Genomic DNA, 27,703 nt, shown 5'->3' with positions numbered 1-27,703 from the left:
GAGCTCCAAGAGTGGTTCTGAATGGTCCACTTGTCCTGGCATGATCCAATAGAGTTGGTGCTCAATGCTCTTTGCAAACATTGATTTTCTTGCCTGGTGTGGGGACGTGGACATTTGCCAAGGCCTTTCCTCCCCACGAAGTGGCAGCATGAGCTGCAAATGGGACGAAGGCTGAAAAGCTTATGAGTTATTTAGTTGATGTCTCACAAAAAAGTGGACTTCTGCATAGACTCAGGAAATAGATTCAGAGGCTCAGGAAATATGTCACATTCAAATCCAGAAAATGTTCTTCCTGAAGAAAAGCAAGGGAACAGATTGTTAAAGCAGTTTTTTGTTGCTGTTTTTGTTTGTTTGTTTTGTTTTGTTTAAAGAACTCATAATGAAAAGATAGCCCAGATAAGAGGCTGGTTTCTCCTTGTAGACACTTTTTCTATTTCTCTGTGTTATTAGAGGTAAAAACTGTTAAGATGAAGCCTGGTCTACTTCATAACCTGAAGGTCTTAAGGGATCATAATTATTTTAGTTTCAACTTTCTGTGCTGTCACAGCTACAGAGTAAGAAGGGGAAATGCCTAGACATTTTTTTTTAATGACATTAAAAACATACAAGGTATGAACTATAAAGTACACAAGGTATGAATTCTAAAATGTGAGGAAAAAAAGTGTTAAAGCTTATGGTAAAACATAGTAGGAAGAAATAAGGATGGCTTGATCTTGTGCAAACTAGAACACCATTTTATTCCTTTATTGTTTCTTTAAAAATATTTCTTTACTATTCTTTCCAGTTATTCATACAGTCTGTTAATGTCAAAGTAGAAAACAATGTTATATTGATAAAATTCCATCAGATTTTATTCAGACACAGAATGGGTCTTTAAGTTTATGTATCCCATTTTATGTAACAGACAAATTAGGTAAAAAGTTGAAGTAATTTGGATACAGTATTATAAATGTGTAAGAAAATGTCACTATTTTAAAGTATATAGGTATTCAGCAAACTATTTTGTAATGAGCTTCATCTTACAGATGCATTTTTTAACGAAAAATCACTTTATTTGAATGAATTCACACCAATAACATCAGAAAAACATGTTTAAGAGGCCACACAGACATCTGCCCAGCCCCAAACTCAATACCATCTCAATGAACTTCTATAGAGTGAAAACACCCTTTTACTGTAATCCTGAAGCGCAAAAGGTATTAATAATTGAGAAGAGATGGTTTCACACTGTATGTCTTCACCATCAGTTATATTTTTGATGTTAAATCAACATGATCATGAGAGATGATTTTGCATGTCTTCAATTGGAACTTCATGATTTAGCCAATCTGTGCACCAATCTGCATTGTTTCAGAACCCTGATGAAACCCTCACAAAGCTTAAGGTCACCCTGGTTCTGGACGTGTGCCAAAAAGAGTTTCAGCTGAAAGAAGCATGGGCCATGCTGCTGCTGCTCTGACAGCTGAGTTCCTTGAGGCTCCTGGTGAGTGACGGCAGGCCTTGCAAACTTCCTCCTCCAAAGCCCCCAGTGACGACCCAGAGTGTGACCCCTCCTCCAAAGCCCCCAGTGATGACCCAGAGCATGACCCAGAGTGTGGCCCAACACAGGACCCACAGCCACGCGGGCTGCTGTGGCATGGCCATCAGACCTGGCTGCTGGGGAGCAGCAGTGGGGGAGCCCACAGCAGATGGTGGAGGCACTGCTGGTGGCTGAGCTCTGGGTGCTGGCCTGGGCACAGCTCTCATCCTGTGGTGTCTGCTGGCCAAAGGGGCCCTGCTGAAAGTGAAGCTTCTAGAAGAGCAGCACTTTCAGTGTATCTGAAATTTCACATACTGAGATTTCCTACAGAAAGGACGACTGTGTTTTATAATCTGATTACTTCTGATTGGCTTGATTTTTCTTTTTTTTTGTATTGTACAATATGTTCTGCTGATATAAAACACAAGTACAAACCCAATAAGTGAGAAGAGATAAACTGGAGGTACTGGGGTACAATACAGTACATTAACTCACCCCTGATTTCAATTGTAGCTCATAGACTGAAGTCCCAGCTGGGTGGAGAGAAGAGTGATTTCCTGCCAGTCAGTGTAGCTGCTGAGTCAGAAGAGAGAGGGACCACTTGCTCCTCCCTGGGAAGGAAGGCAAAAGTCCCTTCATGTCACACAGAGCTACAGAGAGCCATCTGTACACCAGTCCCGTGCATTATTTCAACTGTACATTCAGTTGTGAATTACAGAGATCCAAAATAATATGGATTTTAAGAAAGCAATTTATTTCTCACCCATAAATGATAATTCAAGAAGTCTCTCTGGAGGCTCCTCATTTATCTGGGAGTCAGGATGCTTCTAGACTTCCGCTGCTCCGTCACTGGGAAGTGGCTGCCATCCTCATGGCCCATCATAGTAGGCCAGCAATCATTCCATTTTTCAAAAACTATTATAGAGGAAAGACCATGGAAGAAACTTCAGGCTGTTTTCTAGTATCTAGCCTCCCTTTCCAAGTAATTAAAGCCACTTGGACGCTTGGGATAAAAATTCCATTCCCAGCCACTGTTGTAGCAAGAACTTCTGGTAAGAGGAGGTGAGAGACGAGAGATTCTTGGGTGTGTCATTAGAGACAGTGGCAGTGTACCACCCCTTACGCCCTTTGCTCCATCAGGGACAAAGAGAGCAAAGGCCACCAGGACATCCAATGGAGTCACTACACCAGCCTTGCACTGCCTTTTACATGATTTTTATGAGAGAGAGAAGTCAGCTTGTATCTTTTCAGCCCCAGTCACTTGGGTGTCTGTCAAATGCTGCTGACACTAAGGTGTTCCTAACACACTCATCTTAAGGGAAATTCATAAAAAAGTCAGTATGTTAATTTACTAGGGTCCAAGAGTTAGCTCCAAAGTTTCACCTCAGCCCTTTCTGTTGCACATTTAGTAAACATTTATCAAGCATCTGCAATGTTCTAGACGGTATTCCAGGCCCTTGGGGCAATGCAGCATGACTATGCCGTGATCCTTCCCTCAAGGACGTGTGCAAGTCGTGTTCGACTCTTTGTGACCCCATGGACTGTAGCCGACCAGGCTTCTCTGTCCATGGGATTTTCCAGGCAAGAGTACTGGAGTGGGAATCCATTTCAACTTACTATCAAATAGAGGAAAGCGTGAAGGGAGTGAATATGACTGAATGCTGGTCACATGCCCGGCACCACTGTAGTCGTTTTCACATGTTTTATCCTTTGCATCTCATGAAGTTTCTATGGAATCCTCATTTTATAGATGTGGGTGGACATTGTAGCTCCAAAGGGTGATAGAATTTACTCGGGGCGACACCTGTAACACGTGATAGAATCAACATTTAGGTTGGACTCATGAGTCGACCAAAGACCAGGCTGCTTCTTGGACGTGCATTTGACAAGCAAACATGCAAGGCCCCATGTGACAAGACCCAACCACTTCAAATGCTTCAGCTGCTGTGTCACTTCCTGAGAGGTTAACCAGCCATTAGAGTTGCCCCAATGTCACTGTGTGTCCTAGACCAAGTACAAGCTTATTCTTTTCCCTCTGTAAGGAACGGTAAACCCACTTTGGGCCACCACATCTCCATCATGAGCACAAAAGTGTCACTTACAGGTCCCACCACTGTGACTACAGTCTGCATTTTATCTTCTTTTCTTACTGCCAAAAAAAACCCCAACATAAAAACCAAAAAACAAACCAATTCACCGGACAGCTCCCTTCCTGACCATCATTTTTGTCTGTTCATCTACTTTGGACTCTAGTCTTTTCTCTATGGGCATTTCTATGTCCATATTCCGCATACATAAAATAGCATTTGGATCTTGTATCCTCCTCCATCCAATGGGCTTATTGTTCCTAATTGACCCTAAAGCATATAAAGCACCCTGTCCAGATATTTATGGGATTATATCATCTCTTAAATCATATCACACCTTCTGCTAAAAAATATCCAGCTCTTATATCATTTGAAGAAGTAATTCAATGTTCAGAGTCAAAGACAATCAGAAAGTCTACGTGGCATGATTTTTTTTTTTAATTCAGTTGAAGCATTTATATGTGCTCAAATTATAACAGCAACTCAATGATCACCCAGCACAGGGGCACAACCTGGTTTGTCTATCCATTTTGAGGGTAGTAAGAAAAGATGATAAATCCCTCCTTTTATGCCAAGCAGACTTGTCATAGATAATTATCTGAGTTCAGCCCAGCCGAGTCCTTTGTCAGCAGTTGTTATCAAGAAAGGGGCTGTGATCCCTTATATTATTTTATGGTAAAGTAAAACTAACAGCCCCCAGATCTCACTGGTTTCACAAAATAAAGACTTATTTCTTGCTCACATCATCTTTTTACTGTTCTTCAATGAGGTGATTTGGGGACCCAGGCTCCTACCATCTGATTGACTCTTCAGGGTGGTTCCTCTGCATTTAACCTAAAACAAGGGGAGTGACAAAGTGTGGATGTCGTGTTACTGGTTTATGATCAGGTCTGTAGATCATGTCATGTCCACCACGTTAAAGTTTCTAGATCCCAGATCCCATGGCCCAATCCTAACTGCAAAGGAGGTTGGGAGACACAGTCTCCCGGTGTATCTGGGATGAGGAATGGGACTGGAGAGCAAAGACCCAGCCTCTGCCCCACTCCTGGGGACAAGATACTGAGGGCTGGCTGCCAGGTGAGGTGGCTGGCATATCATTGCTCACTCCCCAAGAATGCCCAGATTCAGGCATGTCCAATTCATATGAGGCACTGGCATTCTGACACAAAGGGAAGGGCAGATCTTGGCCGTGAATTTGCTACTGCTGGTTTCTGTTTTTTTCAAATAGGCTTGGGTTTCTCTTGGTATCCCTGCCAGCCATTTCCTATTCGCAGCCACTGCCACCCGAACATGCCTTTTTCCAATTCTGGAAGCAGAACTCTGAGTATCCTTGCCTTCTACCTCCACAGATACCAAGAAGACCCACAAAACTTCATCCTGAAAAGAGGATTTTATTTCAAGGCTATGACTTTTGTTTGAAATAAGTATCCTATCTTTAGAAGGGATTCTCTCCCAAGACCATCAAGAAAGAAGCCTTCTCAAAGTGCTGAATCCTTAATAGAGGCGAAATGGCAGATGAGCTGAAATGTGTATTCTTCTGGACCTTGCGAGAAGCAGCAGTGAACTCAGCATTTGGCTATGGCTGTATAGAAATCAGTCTGGTTGTCAGATCTGTTCACAAACATTCAGGTTCTCTTTCCAGAGACATAGTAAGATTGCACTTCCCTAACACTCTTGATGTTAGCAGAGCCTGACCTGGTCAATAAAATGTGAGTGGAGGTGACCTACCATTTCCAGGGAGCAATTTGAAGTGCTTGATTTGTCCTGTTCCTTCTCCTCCTTCCCCTCCTCCCCTTGGTGATGATCTGGTGATAATTTTTTTCCACAGGCAGTAGTCCTAGAGGCTCTGAAACACAGAAACTCTGTCACCCCCAGTCACCACAATAACCAAAGACCCCTGGTGATTCTCACTGGACATGTAGCCATGAGAGAAAAATACACTTTGTTTTATTAAGCCAACTGGAGATAGTTTGTTAGCCCGATTAACTTAATGGAACTCATCAGGCAGATAGAGGTCTCATAGTTTCTTTTTAGGAAAAGTTTTTTTTCTGTTTTTTTTTTTTTTTTTTAGGACAAACTTTTTTTTTCATTTACTTTTATTTTGTCATGAAAAGTTCATGCTTGCAAATTATATACGGACTATATTTGTGATTTTTTTAAATGCACACATGTAACTACAACCCCGATTCAGAAATAGAGCATTACTAGTACTTCCAGATTTCACTGACTCACTGATTCACCTCCACTGATTGCTCCTCCCTTTCCCCAAAAGATGATAATTATCTTATTTTCTGTTAATGAATCCATTTGCATTTCATAATCAATCTCATATGTATACTGCTTGGTTTTGCACATCACTTCACTTTATTCAAATGAAATAGTATTGTATGTATTCTCTTAGAACTTGCTTTTTTACCCAATTTTATGCTTTTAAGATTCAACCCATGCTGACACATAGAGTTATATTTTATTCTTTTTTTTCCTTTTTTTGCTGCAATTGTATGAATTTCAGGATGAATTGTAACAATATGAATTTATCCCTTCTCCTAGTAGCTGGCCACTTGAGTTTCCTGTTGGGAATTTTTGCCATTAGAAACTACAGTAGGACTTCCCTGGTGGTCCAGTGGTTAAGATTCCACCTGCCAAGGCAGGGGACATGGGTTTGATCCCTGGTCCAGGAAGATTCCACATACCTCCGGGCAACTAATCCTGTGTGCCACAACACTTTAACCTGCCTGCCTTAGAGCCCTGCTCTGCAACAAGAGACGCCTTCACAATGAGAAACCCATGTACCGCAACTAGACAGTAGCCCCCACTCGCTGCAACTCAGGAAAGCCCATGTGCAGCAGTGAAGGCCAGCATAGACAAAAACAAAGAAATAAACCACACTAAGGAGAATATTCTGGTGTGTGGCCTAGTGTCCATATGTAAGCATCTCTGTAAGGTGGACGCCTGGGGACAGAAATGCGGAGTTGTATTCACATGCTTTACTGCATGGGATCAAATTGTTTTCCAAAGCAGCTGTACCAGCTCACACTTACCACGAGCTTGTGGGAGAGTTCTCTTTGCCTCACATCCTTACCAACACTTGGGACTGTCAGCTTTTTTCTTCATTTGCCCCTCTGGTGGGTGTAAAATAGTATCTTATTGTGGTTTTAGTTTGCAGTTTCTTTACGGCATCCTTTCATCACATGTGAATTCAAGGAACCAAACTGAGAAACCATGGAAAATGATTTGCCACAGTTATTCCTAACAACTGGATAAACTTCACAAGCCAGGCTCCTTCATACAGAAGAGGTCAAATAATTGAAAAAAGGCACAATTATTCATTTTTGGACTTAGAAAATCCCAAAGGGCTTATGCTACTGTTTGTGCTGTAGGTTAAACAGCTATTTCATAAATGGCTCCTTTTAGAAGGTTAACGGTATTATCTAAACCCAGGAGGAAAGCAAATACATTTCAAGGAAATTATAAACATTTCTTTTATCTTACCAGATAAAGAGATTCAGTATAAATCCTAATGCACCCACTTGGCTGTACACAATTTATAGCAGATGAAGAGTTTGAAACACTTTCATGTAAACAATCATAGATTTTTTTTTTTTTTTTTTTTGAAGGTTGCTAAAAGGCTCTTTGACACTCTTTGTAAGCGGGGAGCATCTCAGAGTAAGAACTGGTTCTGGATAATATCTGAATTCATTTCCCACTAGCAAAGCAGTTCCATTAAGCACTGCTTTCATTTCTGAAGCCTTTACAATAATGTTTACATCATTGACACCTTCTGTTACAGAATCTCTAATATAAACAAGGGATGTAATAAGCCCTAATGTATTTTAATGAAATTTTAAGAGATGTGGCTATGGGATGAGGATAACCAAACGGGAGTAGAGATTAAAGCAAACTTTTTATTAAACACCTCAATTTGTGTGACAATGACAACTCTAAAATCAAGTCCAGGAAAGAATCATTCTCCCTGTGTTTATTCACCCATTACAATTCGATGAACTCCAAATGTCATCTGACTAGCCAAATTCTGTAATACAGCAATTCAGCAGAAAATTAGAAATTCAACCCTATTGGAAGAGATACAAAAATAAATGTGCTTTACTTTATAACATCTACAAGCTCATGTCAACTGTGAGTTTCATGAGCCACAACAGTAATGCTATATGAAAAGCAAGTCTTTGTAATTCACCATCCTAATGTAATAACATGAGAAGGTGATCCACTCATGAACAAATTTTGCCTGATATGATTCAGCTAAAATGAGTTATTTGAAAGTGTGCTTAGCATTGATATCTGTATGACCAAGTTAAATAGAAGGGGTGGTTCCTGATTAACTCTCATATCTATGTCTTTATTCTCTACGAGGCTCACTGGTGTTCTGTGGGGAAGATGCATGCATTCCAGGCATCAGCAGTGATCATTCTGGCCTGAGGAATACCAGTGTACCACAGAGCTATGGCTTACGTAAGTGTAACTCAATGTGTGGTCCACAGACCGGTACCATCCCACGAACAAACTGTTACCAACCTCCAATTAAAAAAAAAAAAAAGTTGACAGAACAAGTTGAGAACTAAGTGTTTAAAAGTTATATAGCAAAGGATATCACTGAAACAGCTCAAGGAATGATTACTGAATTTGTCTTGATGACTATGATATGTTACAAAAGAATTCAGTTCAGTTCAGTCGCTCAGTCGTGTCCAACTCTTTGTGACCCTATGGACTGCAGCATACCAGGCCTTCCTGTCCATCACCAACTCCTGAAGTTCACTTGAACTCATATCCATTGAGTCAGTGATGCCATCCAACCATCTCATCCTCTGTTGTCCCCTTCTCCTCCTGACTTCAATCTTGCCCAGCATCAGGGTCTTTTCCAATGACTCAGTTCTTCGTATCAGGTGGCCAAAGTATTGGAGTTTCAGCTTCAACATCAGTCCTTTCAATGTATACTCAGGACTGATTTCCTGTAGGATGGACTGGTTGGATCTCCTTGCAGTCTCAAGAGTCTTCTCCAACACCACAGTTCAAAAGCATCAGCTCTTCAGCACTCAGCTTTCTTTATAGTCTAACTCTCACATCTACACGTGACTACTGGAAAAACCATAGCCTTGACTAGACGGACCTTTGTTGGCAAAGTAATGTCTCTGCATTTTAATATGCTTTCTAGGTTGGTCATAAATTTTCTTCCAAGGAATAAACGTCTATTAATTTCATAGCTGCAGTCACCATCTGCAGTGATTTTGGAGCCCCCCAAAATAAAGTCTCTCACTGTTTCCACTGTTTCCCCATCTATTTGCCATGAAGTGATGGGACCAGATGCCATGATCTTAGTTTTCGGAATGTTGAGTTTTAAGCCAGCTTTTTTACTCTACTCTTTCACTTTCATCAAGAGGCTCTTTAGTTCTTCTTCACTTTCTGCCATAAGGGTGGTATCATCTGCATATCTGAGGTTATTGATATTTCTCCCAGCAATCTTGATTCCAGATGTGCTTCATCCAACACAGCTTTTCTCATGAGGTACTCTGCATATAAGTTAAACAAGCAGGGTGACAATATACAGCCTTGACGTACTCCTTTCCTGATTTGGAACCAGTCTGTTGTTCCCTGTCCAGTTCTAACTGTTGCTTCCTGACCTGCATACAGATTTCTCAGGAGGCAGGTCAGGTGGTCTGGTATTTCCATCTCTTTCAAAATTTTCCACAGTTTGTTGTGATCCACATAGTCAAAGGCTTTGGCGTAGTCAATAAAGCAGAAATAGATGTTTTTCTGGAAGCTCACTTGCTTTTTTGATGACCCAACAGATATTGGCAATTTGATTTCTGGTTCCTCTGCCTTTTCTAAATCCAGCTTGAACATCTGGGAGTTCATGGTTCACGTATTGTTGAAGACTGTCTTGGAGAATTTCGAGCATTATTTTAATAAAATGTGAAATGAGTGCAATTGTGCAGTAGTTTGAGCATTCTTTGGCATTGCCTTCCTTAGGAATTGGAATGAAAACTGACCTTCTTCAGTCCTGTGGCTACTGCTGAGGTTTCCAAATTTGCTGGCATATTGAGTACAGCACTTTCACAGCATGATCTTTTAGGATTTGAAATAGCTCAACTGGAATTCCATCACCTCCACTAGCTTTGTTCATAGTGATGCTTCCTAAGGCCCACTTGACTTCACATTCCAGGATGTCTGGCTCTAGGTGTGTGATCACACCATCATGATTATATGGGTCATGAAGATCTTTTTTATATAGTTCTTCTGTGTATTCTTGCCCCCTCTTCTTAATATCTTCTGCTTCTGTTAGGTCCATACCATTTCTGTCCTTTATTGAGCCCATTTTTGCATGAAATGTTCCCTTGGTATCGCTAATTTTCTTGAAGAGATCTCTAGTCTTTCCCATTCTATTGTTTTTCTCTATTTCTTTGCACTGATCACTGAGGAAGGCTTTTAAAAATCTCTCCTTGTTATTCTTTGGAACTCTGCATTCAAATGGGAATATCTTTGCTTTTCTCCTTTGCTTTTTACTTTTCTTTTCACAGCTATTTGTAAGACCTCCTCTGACAGCCATTTTCCTTTTTTTGCATTTCTTTTTCTTGGAGATGGTCTTGATCTCTGTCTCCTGTACAAAGTCATGAACCTCTGTCCATAGTTCATCAGGCACTGTCTATCAGATCTAGTCCCTTAAATCAATTTCTCACTTCCAGTTAATGATTGTAAGGAATTTGATTTAAGTCATACTTGAATGGTCTAGTGGTTTTCCCTACTTTCTTCAATGTAAGTCTGAATTTGCCACTGAAGAGTTCGTGATCTGAGCCACAGCCAGTTCCCAGTCTTGTTTTTGCAGACTGTTTAGAGCTTCTCCATCTTTGACTGCAAAGAATATAATCAATCTGATTGAGGTGTTGACCACCTGGTGACATCCATGTGTAGAGTCTTCTCTTGTGTTGTTGGAAGAGGGTGTTTGCTATGACCAGTGCGTTCTCTTGGCAAAACTCTATTAGCCTTTGCCCTGCTTCATTCCATACTCCAAGGCCAAATTTCCCTGTTACTCCAGATGTTTCCTGACTTCCTACTTTTGCATTCCAATCCCATATAATGAAAAGGACATCTTTTTTGGGTGTTAGCTCTAGAAGGTCTGTCGGTCTTCATAGAACCATTCAACTTCAGCTTCTTCAGCATTACTGGTTGGGGCATAGACTTGGATTACTCTGATATTGAATGGTTTGCCTTGGAAATGAACAGAGATCATTCTATCGTTTTTGAGATTGCATCCAAGTACTGCATTTCAGACTCTCTTGTTGACTATGATGGCTACTCCATTTCTTCTAAGGGATTCTTGCTCACAGTAGTAGATATAATGGTCATCTGAGTTAAATTCACCCATCTCAGTCCATTTTAGTTTGCTGATTCCTAGAATGTCGACATTCATTCTTGCCATCATCTCCTGTTTGACCACTTCCAATTTACCTTGATTCATGAACCTAACATTCCAGGTTCCTGTGCAATATTGCTCTTTACAGCTTCAGACCTTGCTTCCATCACCAGTCACATCCACAACTTGGTGTTGTTTTTGCTTTGGCTCCATCTCTTCATTCTTTCTGGTTATTTCTCCACTGATCTCCAGTAGCATATTGGGTACCTACCGACCTGGGGAGTTCATCTTTCAGTGTCCTATCTTCTTGCCTTTTCATACTGTTCATGGGGTTATCAAGGCAAGAATACTGAAGTGGTTTTTCATTCCTCTCTCCAGTGGACAACAAATTGTTGGAACTCTCCACCATGACCCATCTGTCTTGGGTGGCCCTACAAGGCATGCCTCATAGTTTCATTGAGTTGGACAAGGCTGTGGTCCATGTGATCAGATTGGTTAGTTTTCTGTGACTGTGGTTTTCAGTCTGTCTGCCCTCTGATAGAGAAGGATAAGAGGCTAATGGAAGCTTCCTGATGGGAGAGACTGACTGAAGGGGATACTGAGTCTTGTTCTGATGGGCAGGGCCATGCTCAGTAAATCTTTAATCCAATTTTCTGTTGATGGGTGGAGCTGTGTTCCCTCCCTGCTATTTAACTGAGGCCAAACATTTTTCATAAGGAATACAAAAGGATTGGTTAGTGACAAATTAAAACAAAATGTGTCTTTCATCATAGATGGTTTCAGAAGCACTGATCTAGCAGTATTGTTAAAATGCAGATTCTTGACCACCAGTCCCACAAATCCTGACTCAGATGATGTGAGGTGAGATCTGTGAGTTTGCATTTCCAACAAGCTTCCTGGTGATGCTGCTGCTGCTGGTCAAGATCACATTTTAAGGAGCAAAGGTCTAGGACTTCCCTGGTGGTTCAGTGGCAAAGAATCCACTTGCCAATGCAGGAGACACACGTTTGATTCCTGGTCTGGGAACATCCTGGACTTCCTTTGTGGCTCAGCTGGTAAAGAATCCGCCTGCAATGTGGGAAACCTGGGTTCAATCCCTGGTGTTGGGAAGATCTCCTGGAGAAGGGAAAGGCTACCTACTCCAGTACTTTCACTTCAGTTCACTTCACTGGGAAGATCCTACATGCCGAGGGGCAGCTAAACCCATGTGCCACAACTACTGAGCCAGGCTCTAGGGCATGGGGGATGCAACTATTTAGCCCAGGTGCTGCAACCACTGAAATCTGCCCACATAGAACCCACACTCTGCAACAAGAGAAGCCATTGTAATGAGAAGCCCGACCACCACAACTACAAAGAAGCCCCCACTCACCACAACTAGAGGAAAAAACTCACACAGCAATGAAGAGCCAGCACAGCCAGAGATAAATAAAATTATTGGGAAAAAAAAAAGTAGCAATAGTCTAGACCCATCAAAATGCAACATGTTCCCCACCATCTGTCACTGGTGATTAACAAACCTGGACACTTTAACTTTGTGGTCTCGGAAGGTAACACCTTTTGGATATTTATATTTGGCAGCTTCTGTGCTTTTAGGAGAATGTGAGAGTTACCACTGGGCATCCTCAGTGTTCTGCTCTTTAAGACTTTCCCAGGTTATCACCTTCTACTCTCTTGAGGACTGGCACTAGGGTGACAGTCTCCTGAATTTCTAGAGCTTCCTCTTTCACCGTTTGAAATCTTTGCCAGTGTGCTAACAGCCTACACGCGCTGGGTCTCATAACCACAGCAGGCAATGCCTTCTGGAAATAGACACGGATTATAACTGACATTGGTATTGACCCAGATGTTAAGGCATGCTTATAAAAGAGGGGAAAGACTTGATCTCTGGTACTGAAAACCAACAGTGACTACTGCCGAAGCTGTTCAGGTAACTTTTTGAAAACTCATCTGAGTTTCTCTGTTGCACTTTCTAGAACACCAGCCCATCCAAGTTCTCTTCAAAATGAACAAAGCCGTGCACTTAGGAAATTAACTGCCTCCGAATGCAGTAGTCACCTTCTCTGCCTCTGTGAATATTTAGGAAGAACAACCCAGCAGTTCCTGGGCCTCTTCAAGACCTCCATCAGCATCATTGCCGCAGAAATGCAGAAGCTTTCTGCAAGGCAATTCCATTGCTAAGTCAATTATCACAGGATGTGGCAGGCTTTTAGAGAGATTAAACTGCCCTTTCTACTGAAAGAAAATGATGAATTCTCAAATGGGACCCTCTAATAACCCATTTGCTCAGCTACAGTATACTCCTGTTGGCCAATTATCTAGTTTGATCCACATTGTTTGAATAAATGTCTTAGAATTCTGGGAAGGGATGCACAATTCAAAGAGCTGCTTGTGCATGGAAAAGGGCCAGTGGAGGAAAATGTTCTCAAGAGTCTGAGAGATTGAAACCTAATCTCTAAATCTAAGCCATATAAAGCAAGTTCTGAAAGAGTAAGTTTTAAATTCTGAGTGTATCTCAGTGGCAGTGGTTCCTTTACTTGGATTTAGCTGCAACCAAATATTCATGTATGTACCCTTGGGCCTCAATTTCCCCATCTGTAAAATGGGAATAATAATAGTACCTACCTCATAGAGTTGTGGTAATGATTAAATATCCTTGAATTTATAAATGTCAACAGTTGAAAATAGTCCCTGGTACATAGTAAGCTCTAAATCAAATTTCTCAGGATCAGGATCACATAGTTACAAAAGATCTTAGCGAACTGGTGCATGGCTAACTCATCGCAACCCACCCCTGCTCCTGGTAACTTGTATCCCTTAGCCTAAATATGAATATTTTACATGGTGGTATACACTAGGAACACTACAGGCCAAATCTGTCCAACAGAAATATAATATAATTCACATGTAATCATTTTTTAAATGAAACTAATTTTAATATTTAAAATTTAACACATTGCATCAGAATATTATCATTTCAGGGAATTCCCTGGTGGTCCAATGGTTAAGAATCCATCCATCAATGAAGGGGACAAAGATTCCTGTTTTGGGAACTAAGATTCCACATGACTAGGCCCTCACACCACAATTTGAAAGACTGTATATGCAATGAAGACCAGAGGCAGCCAAAAATAAATATTTTTATATTTAAATATAAAAAATTAAATATTTAAAAAATATATCCTCATTTCTGCATTTCATCAATATAAACATTATAAATGTGATAGTTTACATTCTTTTTTTCACAATAAGTCTTAAAAGTGTGTTTATTGTTATAGTCATGGTACATTCCAGTTTGAATGCTAAATTTTTATTGGAAATATTTAGTAAGAATCTAGAATTCATAAACACTACATTTGAAAAAGTACCTTAAAACATCCTTGGAACTTTTCCAGTAACTGAAGTGAGTTTTCTAAGAACTGAATTTAATTTGTTTCAGTTTAAAATTAAACAAAATTATAAGTTCATTTCTTCAGACACAATGTCTACATTCCAGGTGCTCAAGAGCCATGTATGACCAGTGGGCACCATACTGGCTAGCACAGGTGCAGACTTTGAAGACAGGCCTGCCACTAAATTATATGGCCCTAGGCAAGTTGTATGACTTTTCTTAGCCCCAGTTTCCTAATTTACAATTTAGAGATTTAGTAATTTACAACAGAAGAAAATGCAATATCTACTATGAACTGTTCTCGTTAGTATATCAGGTAATAGATCAAATATGCATGGCACAGTAACTAACAGACTGTGGTAAGTCACCAATGAATGGTGACTGTTTTTCTCCTGAACATTTAATTAAGAATATATTGAAATATCAAAAAAAAAAAAAAAAAGCTGAAGAATTGTAGAGTGAATCCCTATATACTCACGATCTAGATTCTACATTCTTAATATTTGATTATATTTGCTTTATTGCATTTCCATCTATATATCCATACATCAGTCCATGTTACTTTCTCATGTATTTCAAAGTAAATTTTAGACTTCAGTACAATTCACCCCCAAAACTCCAACATGCATATATCATTAAAGTTCAGCAGTTGTTTTTCTTTTATTTCTTCCTTTCTCTTTGACTTTTTGTCTTCCTGCCTTATATATTTCTATATAATATACATAGTGAAATGAACAAATATTAAGTAAGTCATTGTATGACAATTGGTAATGCATATGACTATGTAAGCCAAATCTCTATCAAGATATAGAACATGTTTTTTCTCAGAGTTAAGAAGTTCTTCTGAGCCTTCTATGGAGAAGGCCAAACCTTCCTAACTCCTTCAACTCTTTTATTGTTTTAGGTTCTTTTATATTTATTTGTTTTCTTGCTTACTATTTCATCTCAGTTCAGTTCAGTTCAGTCACTCAATCATGTCCAACTCTTTGCAACCCCATGAACTACAGCATGCCAGGCTTCCTGTCCATCATCAACTCCTGGAGCTTACTCAAACTCGCGTCCATCGAGTCGGTGATGCCATCCAATCATCTCATCCTCCGTTGTCCCCTTCTCCTCCCGCCTTCAATCTTTCCCAGCATCAGAGTCTTTTCCAATGACTCAGTTCTTTGCATCAGGTGGCCAAAGTATTGGAGTCTCAGCTTCAACATCAGTCCTTTCAATGCATACTCAGGACTGATTTCCTTTAGGATGGACTGGTTGGATCTCCTTGCAGTCCAACAGACTCTTAAGAGTCTTCTCCAACACCACAGTTCAAAAGTGTCAGCTCTTCAGCACTCAGCTTTCTTTATAGTCCAACTCTATAGTCCATCAGTCCAACTCTCACATCCTCACATGACCACTGGAAAAACCATAGCTTTGGCTAGACAGACCTTTGTTGGCAAAGTAATGTCTCTGCTTTTTAATATGCTGTCTAGGTTGGTCATAGCTTTTCTTCCAAGGAGCAAGCGTCTTTTAATTTCATGGCTGCAGTCACCATCTGCAGTGATTTTGCAGCCCCCAAAAATAAAGTCTGTCACTGTTTCCATTGTTTCCCCATCTGTTTGCCATGAAGTGATTGAACTGGATGCCATGATCTTAGTTTTCTGAATATTGAGCTTTTTTACTCTCCTCTTTCACTTTCATCAAGAGGCTCTTTAGTTCTTCTTCACTTTCTGCCATAACGGTGGTGTCATCTGCATATCTGAGGTTATTGATATTTCTCCTGGGAATCTTGATTCCAGCTTGTGCTTCATTCAGCCCAGCATTTCTCATGATGTACTCTGCATATAAGTTAAATAAGCAGGGTGACAATAAACAGCCTTGACATACTCCTTTCCCGATTTGGAACCAGTCTGTTGTTCCAGGTACAGTTCCAACTGTTGCTTCTTAATCTGCACACAGATTTCTCAAGAAGCAGGTCAGGTGGTCTGGTATTCCCATCTCTTTCAGAATTTTCCACAGTTTGTTGTGATCCACACAGTCAAAGGCTTTGGCATAGTTGATAAAGCAGAAGATGTTTTTCTGGACCTCTCTTGCTTTTTTGATGATCCAGGGGATGTTGGCAATTTGATTTCTGGTTCCTTTGCCTTTTCTAAATCCAGCTTGAATATCTGGAAATTCACGGTCCACATACTGTTGAAGCCTGGCTTGGAGAATTTTGAGCATTACTTTGCTAGCATGTGAGATGAGTGGAACTATCTCATCTATTAAACTACAAATTCCATAAGGCAACGCATGTCTATTTTATTCACCAATATACACCCAGTACCTTTGGGACCCCAAAGTATTGGATACGACTGAGCGAATAAGCACACATACACACACACCCCCACACCCAGCACCTAGTACAATGCCTGGCAATTAGAAGGCTCACAACAAATACTCCTGGAATGAATTAGTGAGTAAAAGAAGTAAAAAACTCACCTCTAAGCATGTTTAATTTTGTCTATATTTTAGTACATACAGGACAACAGGCAGATGTTAAAGAGAGGCAGGACCAGGAGCTTGAGAAAAATCATTAAATTCCAAGACATACCTCAAGGAATGCAGCAGCCAAGTACACTGACTTCATTCCTGGCCAGAAGTAGAATGTTGAGACCTTGTCTCCGTCACTCTTCCAGTGAGCTGAATGGATAACCTAAAAGAAATCTGAAATTGCCCTTAAAAACTGAAATCAATTCTAATTCTAGCTGGGCCTTTGTTTTTATTGCCCAGCCCTTCTTAGATCTTCAGAACTAAGTAGAGAGTGCCCTCTTCATCTCATGCCCCAAGTCCAAATGTGTAAGATATTTGTTTAAAACATTAATTTGTTTTGCTTTTCCCTGGTGGCTCGGACAGTAAAGAATCCACCTATGATGCAGGAGACCCGGGTTCTATCCCTGGATTGGGAAGATCCCCTGGAGGAGGAAATGACAACCCACTCCAGCATTCTTGCCTAAAGAATCCCATGGCCAAAGGAGCCTGTCAGGCTACAGTCCACCAGGTTGCAAAGAGTCAGACATGGCCGAGCAACTAACACTTCCTAAATTTTTTTCCCCTCTTCCAAGTAGACAGCCTGGTCTTTGTGTCCAGTCCCTTACTTTAGATGAGTTTGTAATTCATAAATGTGGAAGCTGCCTTTCGGTAATTTGATGCTCAGGTATGTTTTCCAGAAGCATGGGATTCCTGAAGGAATCATCCTGGAAGGAGAGGCTGGGGGAATTTGAAGGTTGCTAGAGGAAGCAGAGAGACTTTCTCCGGACTGGAAAGGGGTTGGGGCAGACTCCTCAAAGAGTAAAAGGCACACCAGCCCTCGCAGGAGGCAGGTGGTGGGACCCCATAAGGGAATGACTGAGGGGTCCTGAAGAGGTTGGACTCCAACCACCAGCCTCCCAGGAGCAATGATGACTGGGTCCCAGCTTTGTGAGGAAGCTGCAGAACTGGTTACTTTCACTGAGTCCCTCGGCTTGGGACACAAAATTTCGGTGATCAACCTGAGGTCCTGTCGTGTGAGGGCCTTTGGATATCTGTGTAAGCTTCCTGGTTTGCGACAGGACCCTAAAGAAAGAGGAGGATAATTGCACCTTCATAGCCTTCTCCTTCCTGACTAAGATGGGCTTTTCTTGCCATCTGGGAGATAGGGAGCCTCAGAGATGGATTTGCTTTGATTTCCCCCAAATAAAAAGATTGCATTTATTAAGCATTTGAGATAATGCAATAAGACTTAAATTGGGATAAAGCCAAAAAGGAGAGAAGAGAGAAATTAGGAGAAGTAGACGCATATCAAAAGGAGAGACAAAAAGAAGGAAGAGTGAAGGAATCAAGACAAAACTTGGCAGGTATTCAAATGGAAACCCACAGGCATACATCTAAATAATTATAAGTTAATTATAAGACTTAAAACAAGTTAACCTGTTTGATAATACATAGTCCACCCCCTTCCTGGACAAATACATATTCACATTAATAGGGTGAAAAACTTTGTTTAAAGCTATGGTTTTCATATGACTGAAAGCCAACAAACTCTCATAGATGACTGGATATAATTACATTGTGCATGTCTGAGTCTTGATGTGCTAGCAATGTTTGATAAGTAAGAGCACTGTCATTAACTCACAAAGATATTCCATAAAATTTGCTTTCTTATGTTATAATCAATGTTTTTATATATTTTATGTTCCATTGACAGTAATTATAAAATAGACACATTTCTTGAAATATTATAGTTCTATGGCAAATTTTTAATTGCTAATTTCTATGTAGAGAACATTCACTCTGTAAGGGCAGTAGTAATGGGAGTTTTTAATAAAATTCCTTTATATATGATAAGCAAACATTGTATTTAGATGTGTATGATAGATTATTGCTACCACAAAAAATTATAGAATATTTTAGTTTCAGTATATAAATTGGCATATTATGGTTTTCACCATCTTTTAAAGCAATATCTAGAGCCATGTAATAGTATAAAGAAAAATACTTTTCACATTGTACCTAGATCCACATCCATACAGACTAGTAGTCATTTGGATTATTTAATTTTAGAAAATGTTCCTCAACCTTCACATACCAGTGCTGTGAACATTGAGCTAATTTGTAAATACCTCAGGAACCACAAAGGAAAAAAAAGGTGGATGGAAAAAAAAAAAAGAAGAAAGTGGATGATCAGCACCTCTGGGAAATGATACTTGATCACACAAGACTCCGTCATATTCATGCTATCAGAGAAAAATTATTTGACAAGTTAATTAATTTGTCTTTTTTCTTACCTAAGCACTTCTGCTGCTCAAATCTTTTCCCACATTACTCCAAAGCAGTGTTTGCCTCCAATGTAAGCAGCAGTGGTACAGCCTGGAAGACTTCATGGTTTTGGATGAAGTCACTTTTTTTATTTTAAGAACAAAGGACAAGGAATGAGAAGTGACTTCCTGGGGACTAAACAGTGTTCATTCTGAGGGTGGATGTTTAGGGTGATACCATCCCAGCATATGCACCACTGGGTCTCCATTGACAGAGATGCTCACGTGTTCCTCAATGAGTTCATTAATGGTTGTGATAAGTTAGGCTCTCTAAAGTGTGAGGGCAGGGAAGGTACAAGCTCAGAACTGAGATGAAGGGGAAATGAAAAGAGGGAAAGAGACTAAAAGAAAATAGATGAGACAGAACTGAAAGCTACTTCTCAAACCCCCAAGAAATTAAAGCTTCTACTGTTAATAGTCTCAGTAAAAAATGCCCCTAACCGCAAGATGATCTCTAGGTTGGGAGGATCCCCTGGAGAAGGAAATGGCAACCCACTTCAGTATTCTTGCCTGGAAAATCCCATGGACAGATTAGCCTGGCAGGTTACAGGTCATAGGGCTGCAAAGACTTGGACATGACTGAGTACACATACACACACACCCAACTAATGTAATAGATAATTACATTACATGTAATTTAAATATATGGGCTTCCCTGGTGGCTCAGCTGGTATAGAATCTGCCTGCAATGTGAGAGACCTGGGTTTGATCCCTGGGTTGGGAAGATCCCCTGGAGAAGGGAATAGCTACCTGCTCTAGTATTCTGGCCTGGAGAATTCCATGGACTGTATAGTCCATGGGGTCGCAAAGAGTCGGGCATGACTATGTAAATATATTTTCTCTTCTTGAAGAGGAAAATATATTTGCTATATAATATAAAAATATATTTCTGTAGCAAATGGGATTTTCTTCTTCTTCCCAATTCCTTCTACTTTAACCTTAGACTGTCTCTGTTGATGGAGTTTGGAGATGCAGGTCTAGGATGGTAGAGACACAGATATCACACTTGGCATGTTTCCCAGATTTAGGATTTCAGGGAACCTGAAAATTCATTAGGAAATTTGAGGGGGAGGGTAATTATAGGAAATCATATGGAATTGACCATTTGCTGAAGAGGAAGGGTAAGATGGGTCATTGAAAACAAACGTTGACCATCTATCATTTCCATCAATTCAGGAAAAAGACATTTCTAATACACATGTACACAGTCATGAAGGACATAAAGATGATTTCTTTAAATTGATTCATTTTTTAAAACTTATGCTCATTTATTAATTTGTTTGTTCATTCACTCATTGCCAAGGTCTGGTATAAGCCTCACTGGAAACAGTACCATGTCCTTGGACCAACTTTTAGGATCCAGTGCCTGGGTGTGTTCAACCAGGTTGAGCCAATGAAACTCTTGTAAGGTCTCTGCTGAAGGGTACTACAGAGTTCTGATTCTGCAAGACGCTTTTTTTGGTTTGCTTGTTAATAGGTTGGTGAGGAATTTTATTACTAAACTGACAGAAGTCTAGAAATAATTGAATACTGTCATTGGATTAGCTTTAAACCATCCCTATGATTGCATCAACTAATCAAGATACTTTTGACTTATTTAGACACTAAGCGTAAGAAAACAGTAGTGTATTCATCCCAGTTGAACCAGGGGCTAGGGAAGGAAAAAGAAAGGAACACAGATGTCGCTGTGAGAAATGTGGCCAGGTGAGCAGCACGAACTCTTGTGCTCCAAGGGCCCGTGAGACAGTCAGATAACAGCAGTCCCAGAGGGGTGAATAAAGACTTTTTGTTCAGCCTGAAAATTGAAAAAGGCTCACAAAGTGCTGAGATGGTTTACAATCCCCCTCTATAAAGCAGGCCTGGTGTGGAACTATGTGGCCTCCGGACAGAACTGCCAGAGGGCGCGGGCTACCGAACTCGCATCTCTCCTCTTGCAGAGGTGTGAAGACCGAGGTGAACCCCAGCTACACAGCAAACAGTGGGGCACGGGTCTCCGAGGATGAGCAGGCTCTCAGCACTGCACACAGGTGTGCTTTCCTCATGGGGAAGAGGGGAAGCAACGGCTCACGGGCAGTCAAGGTCAAGCTGGGTAGACTGATCACACCACTCACTGGTTTTAGACTCTGAGCCAATCCCTCCACTTCCCTGAACTTCCATTTCCACCCATTTAAGTTGGGCTATGCCACCTACAGAATTGTGTTACTGTAAGAATTAAATAAGATGTTGCAAAGGCAGTAACCTACTCAGTAGATATTGTTCTTTTCTAAGGATATGTATTCCTACCTGAATATGGACAGCCCATAATTCTCAAAATTTCTATGGACCCCTCATCTCAGGAAATAACTACCAGCATCAAAAAACAAGAAGGAAGTACATGCCTGTCATCTTGGAGGATGAGATGTTACCAAACAGCTACAGGTGCGTGTGAAACTCTATGATCCTCCAGAACGCCCTTGGCCTCCTCTGTGGCGCTCTAGCTGGCCCCAGCACCCGAGGCCGAGCATGAGGAATGCTGCTACAGGAAACATCCCGACTCATCAAGAACGTCAGAGAATCAGATGTTCAAACTCATCAGAGAATGGCTCTTTACTGGGCCCCCTTTTTCCCTTCTGTCACTACTTGCCAGCTCCCGACAGCTGAGCTGTCCCGTCAAATACACACTAGCTGCCTTCACACACGTGCAAAACACCAACCCAAAGCTCCCACCCAATGGTGTGAAGCAGATTCCTTCTATTTATAAGCAGCAGCCCAACAGGCAGGCTTCAGTCTATAACTTGCAGTTCTCAGCAAGCTGCACTAGAAGAGATGTGTTCATAATTTCCAGTCACCCAGATTGCCACTTCAAAAAGAGAGTGATAGACAAATATGGTGCAACTCGTTTATAACATTTTCCCATGTTTAACTTCCAAATTTGAGAGTCTGAAGCACAGTTGCCAAAAGCTTTTTTTTTTTTTTCTAAAAGCAGTATTTTTTTTTTTTTTTTTCTTCCTTAGTCTCTTAAATGGTAACTGAATTTTTTCCCCTACTCTTTCTTCTTAGAGGCCAAGAGTTTTTCACTCCCGGTCTGCAATACCCTGCCTGGGCTATTGCCCAAATGGCTTTCACACTTAAAGTGAGAAAGAATTAAGTGCTTCTGCAATTGAAAAATGGTTCTGTCTGCCTTGGAGTCACAAAGCTCTCTTTACTGAACTATTGCTTGGAGACTTCAAAGCTAAGTGTACCAATGAGCCTATGATGGTGCCAAGAAAGTAACTAGAGAATGAAGGAAATCCCTTTCCAGAGCACACCCAGGTATATTCACCTAGTTTTCCCCACAAATGTTTAGGGAGGTGGAGATTTTAACAGCTGACCCTGGTTTTCCTATGAATTTAGCACAACCTCAAATAACTGTCATCTTTATATCATTTCCACATAGTAATAGTCAGCTGGTTGTTGACTAATAAATACAATAATTTAGTTAGACGATTTCAATATACTTCCAATATGATATTGAACTTATCCAAATGCCAGGAGAAAACACTGATCTCCAGTATTGATTATTCTTTTGAGAGCTAAACAAATCCCTTGCAGGACTTGGTTCTGTCCAAAATGTCCACTGAGACATTTGGCCCATGACTCATTACATAATGCATGTGTGCTGCATGCTAAGTCATTTAAGTCGTGTCCAACTCTGTACAATCCTGTGGACTGTAGCCCACCAGGCTCCTCTGAACAGCAAGAGGGATTCTCCAGCAAGAATACTGGAGTGGGTTGCCATGCCCTCCTCCAGGGGATCTTCCCAACTCAGGGACTGAACCTCTATTTCTTATGTCTCCTTCATTGGCAGACAGGTTCTTTACCTCTAGTGCCACATTTAAATTGGTTAAAGTTTTATTTACATTATCTTTACTGTAATTGATGATGAAATTCGGATTTCACACTAATTCTTGTTCTTCCTCATCATAAAGTTCAGCAAGGTTACTCTTAAAGGATGAGCAACTGCTCTTAAGTATGAAAGTGAAAGTGAAGTCTCTCAGTTGTGTCTGACTCTTTGCGACCCCGTGGAGAGTGTAGTCTACAAGGCTCCTCTGTCCATGGGATTTTCCAGGCAAGAATACTGGAGTGGGTTGCCATTTCCTTCTCCAGGAGATCTTCCCAACCCAGGGATTGAACCCGGGTCTCCCGCATTGTAGGCAGACACTTTACCATCTATATATCTACCTGATTACTGGCTTTGCATTTGTCTCTCAGTTATATCAATTTGATTGTGTGTGTATTATCGTGAAGTTGATGGCCATATTTGAGTGCGACCACCAAGAACCTGGGTGATAAATTATTCACTGCTTTGCCATTCACAGTTTAACACTTCAATAAATCTCCAAATGAAGGATGATGTACTACCACCAGCTTCTGAAATGAGATATGTCAGCCTTGCAGTGCATTGCTTGCCCCGTGGTTCACTACTGATGTATGAACATTCCAGGTTTCTGGCAGAAATCTTGGAGTTTTTGATCTTCTACCTCCTCCATGCCTTCTGTGAACACACATTCTCTCGACGTAATCTATGGTCATCTAAATTTTCTTCTGCCTTCTCCACAATGCACTCAAAAGTTTCATTTACATCTTCCAAAGGTAAAAATAGAAGTCCAAACAACTTACACACACTTCTGGGTGTTAGTTTCCATTCTCCTATATTTGTGTGCTAGACCCAAAGAAGATATATTTCTGGCACGGTGATGATGAAAAGTGAAAACAAGCATCCTTTTGCTTGTGCATGTGGTAAGAGTCATCAGATCGCATTCGTATTTGCAATCTCAAAATCCATTGTGCACAACAAAGGGTTAGGGTCAAGATTTCTCTCCCATGTAAACACAAGTACTTTTTCATCTATGTGTTGATATAGCTTGAAGTGTCTTCTCACTGTTCATTGTTAGTGCATAAATGATATAAAATAACCCAATATCACACTGTGCAGAGGAAATGACTGATCTGTGATAGTCCCATCTTAAAGATGCCATCGCTGAATAACATGGAACTGGCCTTTAAATCTGGAAAAGGCTGAATGTCAAAGAAGTGATGCTTTTGAACTGTGGTGCTGGAAAAGACTCTTGAGAGTCCGTTGGACAGCAAGGAGATCAAACCAGTCAATCCTAAAGGATATCAACCCTGAATATTCATTGGAAGGACTGATGCTGAAGCTGAAGTTCCAATACTTTGGCCACCTGATGCAAAGAGTTGACTCTTGGAAAAGACCCTGATGCTGGCAAAGACTGAGGGCAGGAAGAGAAGGGGGCAACAGAGGATGGGATGATTGGATGGCATCACTGACTCAATGGACATGAGTTAGAGCAAACTCTAAGAGATGATGAAGGACAGCAAAGCCTGGCATGCTGGAGTCCATGGGGTCCCAAAGAGTCAGATATGACTTAGCAACTGAACAAAGAACAACAAGAACAGTTGTCCAAGTTGTGTAAATGAGAATTCTTGTGTTATCTTGAGCACCAGAACTGTGCATAAGAAATAGTTCTCCACATGTGGTGTCTTTATGCACCTCAGACATTTCAATTTGATGCACTGAAGTTGGGTTTGGGGATTGACATCTGCTTTGAATTCTGTTTACTTGCCTTTTTAATGAATTCATTTGTGGTAGCATTAATAAGACCTCTTCATTGTTAATGTCATGGAGACTTCTTCAAAATACGTGTGATGATGTTTTATTTCATTCTTTTCTGCACATCTTTTCAACCTATTCTGGGTTTCTCTTACTTTCCCTTCAACAGCAATATTGTGCTTATGTTCTTCCATCTCACCTTGGATGACAATGCTATCCAAATCCTGACTAGTTGTACTTTGGGCATTGCAGAGTCTCCTCTTGTTAAAGGAAAAGAAATGGGAAAAAGCCACTATAATGCAACGCTGGCTTTTCTTTTTGTGGGTATACTATTTATGCCATGTTACAGTGAGAATTTTCAAAGATGTCACTTTGTCAAGCAAGTGTGTGTGTGTGTTTTCTTTTGTGACTGTCTGACCAGTGGTCACTGGTTTAATTGGCAGGGGAAATCTTACTGATGTCTTATGGATTCAATTAAGTGGCTGATCGGATCAGCCAGTAGGAAGGCACCGGCTGAGGGTGTGGTGGTAGTCCATGCTGTTGGATAGTCACTCCCACCAAAACTATACAAAGAGAGGTCATACTCCTTGTGGTCTACCAAGATTGTACCTGTATAGGACACTGATTCACGGGAAACATCGCCCATTAACCCTGGGCAATAGGATAGCTGTAGGGGAGTTAATCAGATGCCCAGTATCCTCCTCCTGCTGGGTTCTTATCCCCGACAGCCATATGGTAGGAAAGCACACCTGCTCTCACTCCTCCTGAACATGCTATCTGCTCCACAAAGTGTTTATATCAACACATTCTCTGCCCCGTTTACAAAGCCACTTGACCAAGCTCCTCCTTTCAAATTCTGGCCTCACTGAACAACCTACGCACATTCAACCCAATGCCCCTAATGGACCATTAATGTACCAAACATATCAACATACCTTTCATTGTGAGATCCATCCTTCACTTCTCGCCCTCTGTGCATTTCTGTAACTTATGACTCCTCCTCGGTTCACACGGTCAACATAAATCGTGCTCCTCTGCAAGATTTGGACCCTGACCCATCTACTGAGCCTGTGTGCCATTACCAGCTACACTGTGGAGGCAAGAAGCATTATTGTGGGCAATACAGTCACAGCACAATTATTGGACAAGTAAAACATGATACTATTTTTTATGTATTATGTTATAAACCAAAGTATCAATAAACATTATGGGATATTTGAACCCAGGAACATGTTCTCCGTGTGGATGTTCTGACAGGACCAAGTATCAAGGACCATTTGGCATGAGCCAAATACACTCATGGATATTTTCAATAGGGACAAATTTCAAGGACCTTTTGTCATGGGCCAAATGTTTCAATGGACATTTTGGACAGGACCAAATGTCTGCTAATCAACAAATCTCTTTATATCTCAAAAGTATATATTATCTTATAATCTGTTATGTCTTTTACAAAGCAAACTTGCCAAGGGGAAGAAATATTTGAATCAGTATCCTTAAACATCCTTTACTATCTCACTAATCATTACTTACCATTTTGCCCCTGTAATGGTATCCTTCTAAATTTCAAATTTTGTTTAAGGCTAACCTTAGAGCTGTGGTAGTGGTCTAGTAAATCTTTTAAGAGTTTGCCATCTGTAAGAAACTCCAGATATTAGTTTTTTATTACTGTGTTTTCTTTAAAAAAAAAAAAAAAACAAAAAACAAACTGTAAATATTTAAGCCATCATTTCCTCTAAGTGCTTCCCCTTATGTAACTTTCAAGCAAGGAAGCCTAATGATGTTTTACAAAAGCAATTTAAAAATTTCGACAAGGATCAGTGAGGCCACTAAACAGTAAAAAAGTAGAGATAAGATCTATATTTGAAACTGAGAAAGGGACAGCCCTGAAAATCATAGAGTAGTCAATTTAGTTTTCATACCTGGAAAACACTAGAACAAATCATCAAAAAATCAATTTGCAAACACCCATATGATCACAGAATACTAGGTAATAATCAACATTGCTTTGTGAAGAACAGTCTTGTCAGAACCATCTAATTTCCTTCTAAAACAGAGTGACAGGCCTGGTAGATCAGAGGGATAAAAAGATGTAACAGAGGTTGAATTTTACAAAGCTCTTGAATCTGCCTTCCATATGCTCATCAACAGATGACTGCAAATCAGAAGAAACTTGCTGTGCAGGTTTCCTGAAAAGCGCAGCTCTTAGGGTTTCAGCGTGCAGTTGGCAGGGAGGGGATTGGGCAGCAGAAATTTGGTGCGTATTAGGCACAGAAATAAGTCACTCGTGGACCCTTCACTGTGCTCACCAGTCCCAAACATAGTCCTAGCCTGTGTTTAATGACACTTGTCCAGAGAAGGAATAGTAGGTAGGGAAGCTACCGTTTGCGGAATAATCACAACTCTAAGAGGAATGGATGGTCAGAAACTAGAATGTTGGAGAAGACTTTCCCCTCCCTAAGAAAAGTCAACTCTCTAACAACATCTGAGACAATTTAGGTATGGAATTTACATTGTTTGGGATGTTTCATTACAAATTATTTTGACATTTTTTATAAATAAGCAGAAATGATGGTATACATTTTATTTGGAAGAAAATCAAACTTCATAAATTCAAGCTTTATAAAATGCAAAAAGAATGGTGTATTAAGCGCTAAGTGAAAGACAAGCCATATCTTTAAAATGTCTTGGGGTAAAATTTTTGAGAAAGGTTAGATGATATAAGGAGATAGCACATACGAGTCAGAGTTTCAAAATTGGCTTGAGTACTTGCTAGTTATAGAACTTTGGGTAAATTAGATAAATTTGCTCAGCCTTCCATGTCCTTCTATTAAAATGGGTCTATTGAGTTGAAATCAGAAATGAGATTTCCTATAAGATGTGTGTATATGAATGTTATATATTTATATATGCAATGTATTCAGATACTGAGG

General features: G+C 40.5%; 1 long non-coding RNA gene and 1 pseudogene across 2 annotated transcripts; both read right to left on the bottom strand.

Annotated features, from left to right (window-relative positions):
- Positions 1 to 1,247: 1,247 nt before the first annotated feature.
- Positions 1,248 to 3,802, bottom strand: LOC133048769 (coiled-coil-helix-coiled-coil-helix domain-containing protein 2-like; annotated as a pseudogene).
- Positions 3,803 to 5,332: 1,530 nt separating this feature from the next.
- On the bottom strand, positions 5,333 to 25,802 carry LOC133048712 (uncharacterized). 2 transcript variants are annotated; one of them, XR_009691109.1, is made up of 3 exons: positions 25,706 to 25,802; positions 16,939 to 17,051; positions 5,333 to 5,452 (listed from the first exon to the last, which is right to left on the bottom strand). It is a non-coding gene; the product is annotated as an uncharacterized LOC133048712 (long non-coding RNA). The 2 variants fall into 2 exon arrangements; XR_009691108.1 differs by lacking the exon at positions 25,706 to 25,802 and adding an exon at positions 19,151 to 19,324.
- Positions 25,803 to 27,703: the final 1,901 nt, after the last annotated feature.

Source organism: Dama dama, chromosome 29 (genome assembly GCF_033118175.1).
Source record: "Dama dama isolate Ldn47 chromosome 29, ASM3311817v1, whole genome shotgun sequence".
Taxonomy (NCBI): Eukaryota; Metazoa; Chordata; class Mammalia; order Artiodactyla; family Cervidae; genus Dama; species Dama dama.
This window is presented reverse-complemented; position numbering and strand designations above follow the sequence as displayed.